The sequence below is a fragment of the Helicoverpa zea genome, chromosome 14, assembly GCF_022581195.2.
Source record: "Helicoverpa zea isolate HzStark_Cry1AcR chromosome 14, ilHelZeax1.1, whole genome shotgun sequence".
Lineage (NCBI taxonomy): Eukaryota > Metazoa > Arthropoda > Insecta > Lepidoptera > Noctuidae > Helicoverpa > Helicoverpa zea.
The window spans coordinates 5,410,392-5,417,519 of NC_061465.1; positions in this window are offsets into that span (position 1 = coordinate 5,410,392).

Consider the following 7,128-nt stretch of genomic DNA (forward strand, 5'->3'; position numbering starts at 1 on the left):
TATGTTGATTAATGCTATCTACGTAAACAGATCAGAGAACAGATCTCTCTATTAGAGACTCTATTTATCGTATTTCAAAAGTTAAGACATATTTCATGATAGAGAAAATGAGATACCAAACTTATATTTTTAAACTGAAATGAATTACAGTAAAAACTTTTTGTACAATACTATTGTTCTTTTGACGTATAAATGTACACTCTGCTTTATAATTGCGTTCCACAGCTACAAAAGTTGTTAGTTTAATTTACATTTTAAGCATGTTTTGTAAACCATAATTACTAAAAAAAATATCAATATAAATTAAATTTATAAGAAGGAAAGTTTTTCAAAAGTAAGAATTTATTATTTTTAGTTTAGAAATAAATTAACAAAGTTATGTCTTAAGATGTCCTTAACAAAACTGACCATGCTAAATAAATTGTTTTTTTTTCAATGGAACGCGCTTGTTGGCGGGAATTTTAAAAGTTTTCATTTTTTTGATGGACGGAATAAGAAGTGTTTTGTGTTTAATTTAGGAGAAAAACTTTTGTTAAGAAATGTTAACATAAAATTGTGTGTAAAGAAAACATCTCCTCGATAGATAGATATTGGTAAGGACTCAGGAGTCAATATTCAAATTGTCTGTTCACAACATGGGAAGCTAAAGGGGAAGTTAGTTGTACAAATGACAAATGGAGATTATAATGACGAGCTTGTATACCAATAGGTATTATTTTATGTATTAATTTTTACATCAAAGTGGCAAATCGAGTTTTATCCGACGCACTTCCATGAAAGACGTGGCACTGATAAATTATACTTTCAGAAGCAGAGCAAAAAATACTACCATCGATCGAGAGACCCTTAGGAAGTTGTATGTAGGTATGTAACCGTACCTACCTAAGTTGTTCACAGTGCCCAATGGATTATCGTCGACTGTGCAGGATATATAGGTATACCTATTAATTATTATTGTAATATGTAGGTACTCGTGTCCTATGTACCTACAAGCATTTGCACTGACAATTGTGCACTCCCTATTCGCTCACAGGCAAGAGACCAGGACGTAGGACCGATATCATGCTCTCCGAGGTTCGAGTTCACAGAACAAAGTCAAAGTTTCTAGAGATTTCGACCCGCTCGGAAATCGAGAACAGACGACTCCCAGTGCACAACAGTTCTTTGGACTTTGCGACCACGCAACGCAGGTAAAAGTAACTAAGTACCTTATTTAGGAATTAAGGACCGACTAATATAGATATGACTAGGGATAGGGATGATAGGTACCTACCTACCTACCTAACAAATAAAGTTATAAGTACATGGGTACTTTTTTTTAACGACGTCAAAAATCATCAAATGACCCATCCCGTTGTGGGTTATCAGTGGTGTGGAGTGTTAGACTCTTACTGACTAAGAACCGTCGTGTTCTGTCATAGGCCTTATATGTATGTGCCAGGGCCAGGGCCGCGGTAACTCTTTCGAACAATCCCACAGCCCCGGCAGATTTAAGTTAGCTTAAAAAAAAAACCTTTGACTTTATCCTTTGCTTTGACGGTTTATTTTTGCACATAAAAGGGTACCTAGAGGTAAACCTACCTAACTTTTTCATACCATTTTCTTAGATACTAATCGATACCTATGGAGGTAGGTATCGTCATATTAACAAAAGCGTATAATTGAAAGACAAAAATAAATACAACGAAGCTATTTTGTATAAAACCACATGTAGTAAAAAATATATTAAAATTCCAACAAAACGCCACGGTCGATTAGGCATTGATAACTAAACTTTGTCTGGCAATGACAGTGGTGCAGCGGGCACTTGGCATCGGACCGGCCAGTTCCCAGAAAAGTTATTTGAAACCGCCCCACTTTTGGGGCCAGAGAAAGAATTGTTCTGCATATTAATTGCGTTGCAGAATGTGGCATACTTGCAGTAAATTAAATACATAGCTCTAGTTGACACATGCAAGTGTTCCAAAATAATTCTATCAAAGGCAACACCACCTGTTGGATTGTACTATGGAAATCCGACATATTTTTCCTGCAATACATAAGCATCCAGAATTTCTATGACGTTATGTATGCTCCAATAAATAATTTGCTTGGGATGAGGACTCCACTTCTAGTGCTTACCTCAGGTTGAGATGTGGTCATTTAAGTATGATAAATTATCGTGAGTTTTGATTTCATTCTTCGACTATGGTCAATTGTCAACTAGAAATAGACTGATGATCTAGCAACATTATCTACAGAATATTAAAAAGTGTTCTTAAAGAGAATTAGAATATATTCAATGCTGCAAGAATTGAAATGAAACAGTATTGTTTACTGATATTTGCCTGCTTCCTAGCGCGGCTCCTTTACAAACCACCGATCTATCAGTGAGCCATCATCTGGCATAACACTATCGGAAATTAATATAAGCATCTTCACCTCACCTATATTGTGTATTTCTAAATGAATCATTGCTGTAGCCTTCTAGCTATATGTATTAGTTATTCAAGAACTAAGATCAACGATATTTATGAGATGCTTGGAAATCTGTTGAATCTACACAAACAGACATGATTAATTACCTCCGAACCTGATGCTAAAGCTCATAATAGTACTTATGGTCTGTTTATAGTTCCGTAGCTAATAGATGTAATGTTTATCCAAAATAAATAAAGTTTTCTCTTGCACCTTTTTTTGGTAGATGGGAATTCATTCAATTAAGCACCTACTCATTCTTCTGGGGATGAAGCAAGGTGAGTGCCAATCAAGTACAGACTACAGACAAAAAAAGGTGCCAAGATAACGAAGTAAGTAGACACTACATAGCTAATTGTTATCAATTGAACATATCCTGAAACTGAAAAGATGAAAATTCATTTACATAACCCATTCATACTAGAACATCTTATAGAATCATTTCTCACCTACCTAAATCAAAGATAAACGTCAAAAAATCAGTTCTTGTAACCTGAAGATTATCTTGGCAGTAAGTAATCTGAAGCTGAAAACGCAGGAAGGCATTGCAATTCATTACCCAGTACTTATCAAATCTTTCCACATTGGAATATAATATCTATTATACACGTAGGTTAGGTTAGTCGGCTTTCTAGTAGTAAAATATTTTCAAAGTAGTTTCAGTAGTGTATCCAGAGTTTTCCTTCAACAACTTCCAACAAACTACCACTACTAATGAAATTAATCGAAAGACAATAAGCTTATATTTCAATGAAAAACAGCTTCAATTATGGCTTAATTTTTTGCTATAAATGTTACAATAAATACATAATTGCTATTTATAAAATTTTGACATCATACTCATATCTATTTATCATAAAAACAGTATGTATACCTAAGAACAATTTATCAAATGTTAAATGTTCATGAATTGTTTATACATACTATGTATACAGCTTACGTATCTACATATGTTTGTATTCATTGAAGATAATGAATCATTTTATATTAACTGGCATAATTATTAGGTATAATTATCTCCTTATAGGTATATAAATTAAGCTCTCTTGGTCGGAATGGTATAATTATTGCCAATATGTCTTTATCTTAATTGCGATTCGAATAAATTGTGACTATTTAAGGCAATAACGTAGGCCGATGGATCATTAACGGACGCTTTTTTTTAAGTTGCATGCATTTAAACTTAATTTATTAGACATAGTGAGAAGAAAAGTTTAGTTTACGCCTACCTTAGCAAAAGTTTATTCGAAGGAAAATCTGTAGGAGTTAACATCACACTCCTAGTAGGACTGATTTAATATACCTACCTAATATATTACCTACATTCCATGGAATTAAACAGACATGCTTAGCTAACAATAGGAATCAGATTCTAACGAACACTATATAGAATCGAATGCCTAACCCCAGGCCCAGTGGACGTGAATAACGATGTAAGTAATTTAAAGACCGATACCTCACCTATAATAATGCCTGTCTTAGAATAGACTACATGCAATAATAAATGCAGTTTAATTAGGAACATGACATCAGATTATCTAATTTACAACAGTTCTAACATAACAATGAAATTATTATTTATGACCTACAAATATTTCTAAGAACGCATTGTTTATCATGTTAAGTTATTCTAATCTATTCCTTCATGGAGTTATTAAACAACAACTGTCAACCGAAGCTAATATAGGTACTCCATGTCTAAGATCTTAGAGATGACCATAAATTATTTGAAAGACTCGTTGTTATTGCTGTAAATTTATGTAAGTTAGTATTTAAAATCATCTATTGTGCAGGTAATCTAGGTTCCTACATAGGTTGGTGTTTTGTAGATAAAGGGATAAGTACTACAAAGGTATGCCAAGACGACTTCACAAATGCGTTGGTTCGTAATTGTTTACAAGCAGAAATATGTTACTTTAATCGTAGCACATTGGCTTATATTAGTCATGCCATACTTACATCCTTGTCTTAGCAAAAAATAAAGAACACGAACTTTTATTTAGATTTATATGTCAGGTGACGTCCAAATGTCGTGTTAGTCATAAACCCCAGTCAACTATACTGTAGGAAGAAACGATATGATTCGAGACCATTAAAAACGGTTAGTCGGGTCCAATCAGTTTCATAAGGCGACGTTACATTTGGGCAAAATTTATTCTTCGAGGGGAATAGGCAAATAAAATAAGCTCTGCCCTACGAGAAGTGGTTATCAATAAGTCGAAAACACGGACGTTTAAAGTTATTTCAAGGGTAACAGTTTTCAAGAACGCTTGCAAAAATGACCATCGTGGTATCTATGTGGCAAGGATATCTTTGCATACAATCACCACAGAAATGTTGCCAAGTCCGTTGTAACGGAACCTGGACAAGTTTATTGTTTGAAGCATAAAATAACGTATCATAGCTGTTTTTACGTATAAACTTTCAAAAACCTGACACCGAATCCTGATCAAATGTCGCAGAGCCGCGCCCTGAAGTAGCCGTTACAAGGAAATCTGGTACATCCAGTTTAAGCGAAGTCGTATACTAGTTTTACACCTAAGTGTACTCCGATAATAATTTCAATTTTATGCACTAAAGTCAATTTCCTAATTTTGCGTGAAATAATTTATAAATAAGTGCCTGAACAACACTAAACTTTACATTTAACCACAGATTACAAGCCAAAGGTTAGCATATTGAAACTAATTCACACTTTAAATTCAAATTACACGTTTGCATAGGTTGACGCGTAAAATAATTGTAGAGTTTCTACTGGAATTCCTGAGCGACACACCTTTCATTACGAAGTCAGCGCTAGCCCTAGGTTCTGTTCGAAAGTTTCTCGCTCTTGTCTAATGTGTATAATACAGTCGAAACATTTATGTTGATTGAGAATTCTAATAAAGGCTATGAGCTCAGCGATCGTGGAATACATTAGCGAAGCGTGAACTTTATGCAAAGCTCGGTGCGTACCGTTTAACGCAGTAACGGCTTTAACTATTTAATTTATAATAGCTATCCTGATTTTCAATTAAGCTTAATATCCACCTTATCATGCACTTATTATCTAAGCAAATTGAATTTTGTCGAGTGACTAGCCTAACAATCGCTTGGGGCGCAGTAAGTATAGTGTTTAGGGTCCTAGTATATATTTAGACATGATGTCAGACGTTGAACAATATGTTAAATATTGAACAACTGGTGAGTACGGGTTTTTTTCTGGATTAGTATACAAATAATCGAACAATGTAAGCATTTCACAAGTACATAGGTACTAAATCTTCACTTAATTTATTAAATTATAAAATGTGATAGGAGAATTAGGTAATAACTGATTACCCGGACGTTAAGACCGGAAAAACGATTTTCTTGAAACTTAAAGACTTGTGACCGATTATATTATCAAAGTACTATATGCTTTGAACTATCATAAGAAGTAGGAAAAGCAAAACAGAATTCTTACTGCGGAGAAAATGGCTACCTACAATTGAATATAAAAATGTAGGATACTGTTTTCTTCCTACTTTTTTCTTGCAGATTCAGTTGAATTTTGGGGAAAATGCTTCTTGAATGTTTCATTAAAACACATAGGTACCTATGATAATAGAGGCAAGGAAGTGATTGTTTTAGTTTGTGGGCACCTAGCGTAAAAATATAACCAACGAATGTAATGGAAGCTATAAACAGGTACAGGTATTTAGGTACCTAGTCATTTACAAATCGAAAAACTTATATGCTGGTATAAGATAAATATTAGGTATCGTTTTCCAAATATTCAATAAATCAATTGAAATAATCACGCACTTTGAAGAAACCTCCAATTTCTGATTCGGAAGACCAAACAGTTAATTAGCGTACCTTGGCATTTTACAAAGATGTCCCTAGCATCATATTTATTATCCAATAGACGGACGCGGAACTTCTAAAAACATAATGACGCGCATTCTCAACGCGAATAAAATGACAAACATCATTTATTTATACGCTCAACTTATGCAAATTATGCGTATTTGTAAGGAAGCTATATTTCATTATTTAACACTAGAAAGACCAGAGTGGTCAAATGACCCCAATGAAGTTTTTGATCAATCATATTTTCAAAACCAAAGCATAGGAATCGCTGTGGTTTTATGACTTTTAATATTTCGTCATTCTTTACATTATTCTGATGTATCGATACCGAAAGAAAGATAAATACGAATTAAAAATTATCATCTACCTAGAAAGACCGCAGTGGTCATTTGACACCACTACGTGCGTGCTTTGTAAATTCGTTGAATATACTCGTATTGTGGGTAGTTAAATTAAAATATTTGCATTGATGTTCATTCAAAGTGCTTATGTAATGGTTTCCCATATTTAGGGAGAGATGGAGGCCATCCACAAAATCAAAGTTTAGGCGAGTGCATTGTATTGCGACTAATGGACTCATACTTGAATAGTGGTCGAAATATAACAATTAATATTTTTTTTACCAGTGTAAGTTTATCAAAAAGCTAATTGAAAACGTACATCAGTAGTTGGTACGGTAAACAAAATACGAAGAGATATTCTAGCTCCTATAAAAAAATGCAACCCTCAGTTTATATGAATCACATATTCACAACTCTGAAACCTGCGCACTTACAGTTTATCAAGGAAAACCTTAAAAATCAGTTATGATTCTTAGTTCACTTCACTCTTATGTAT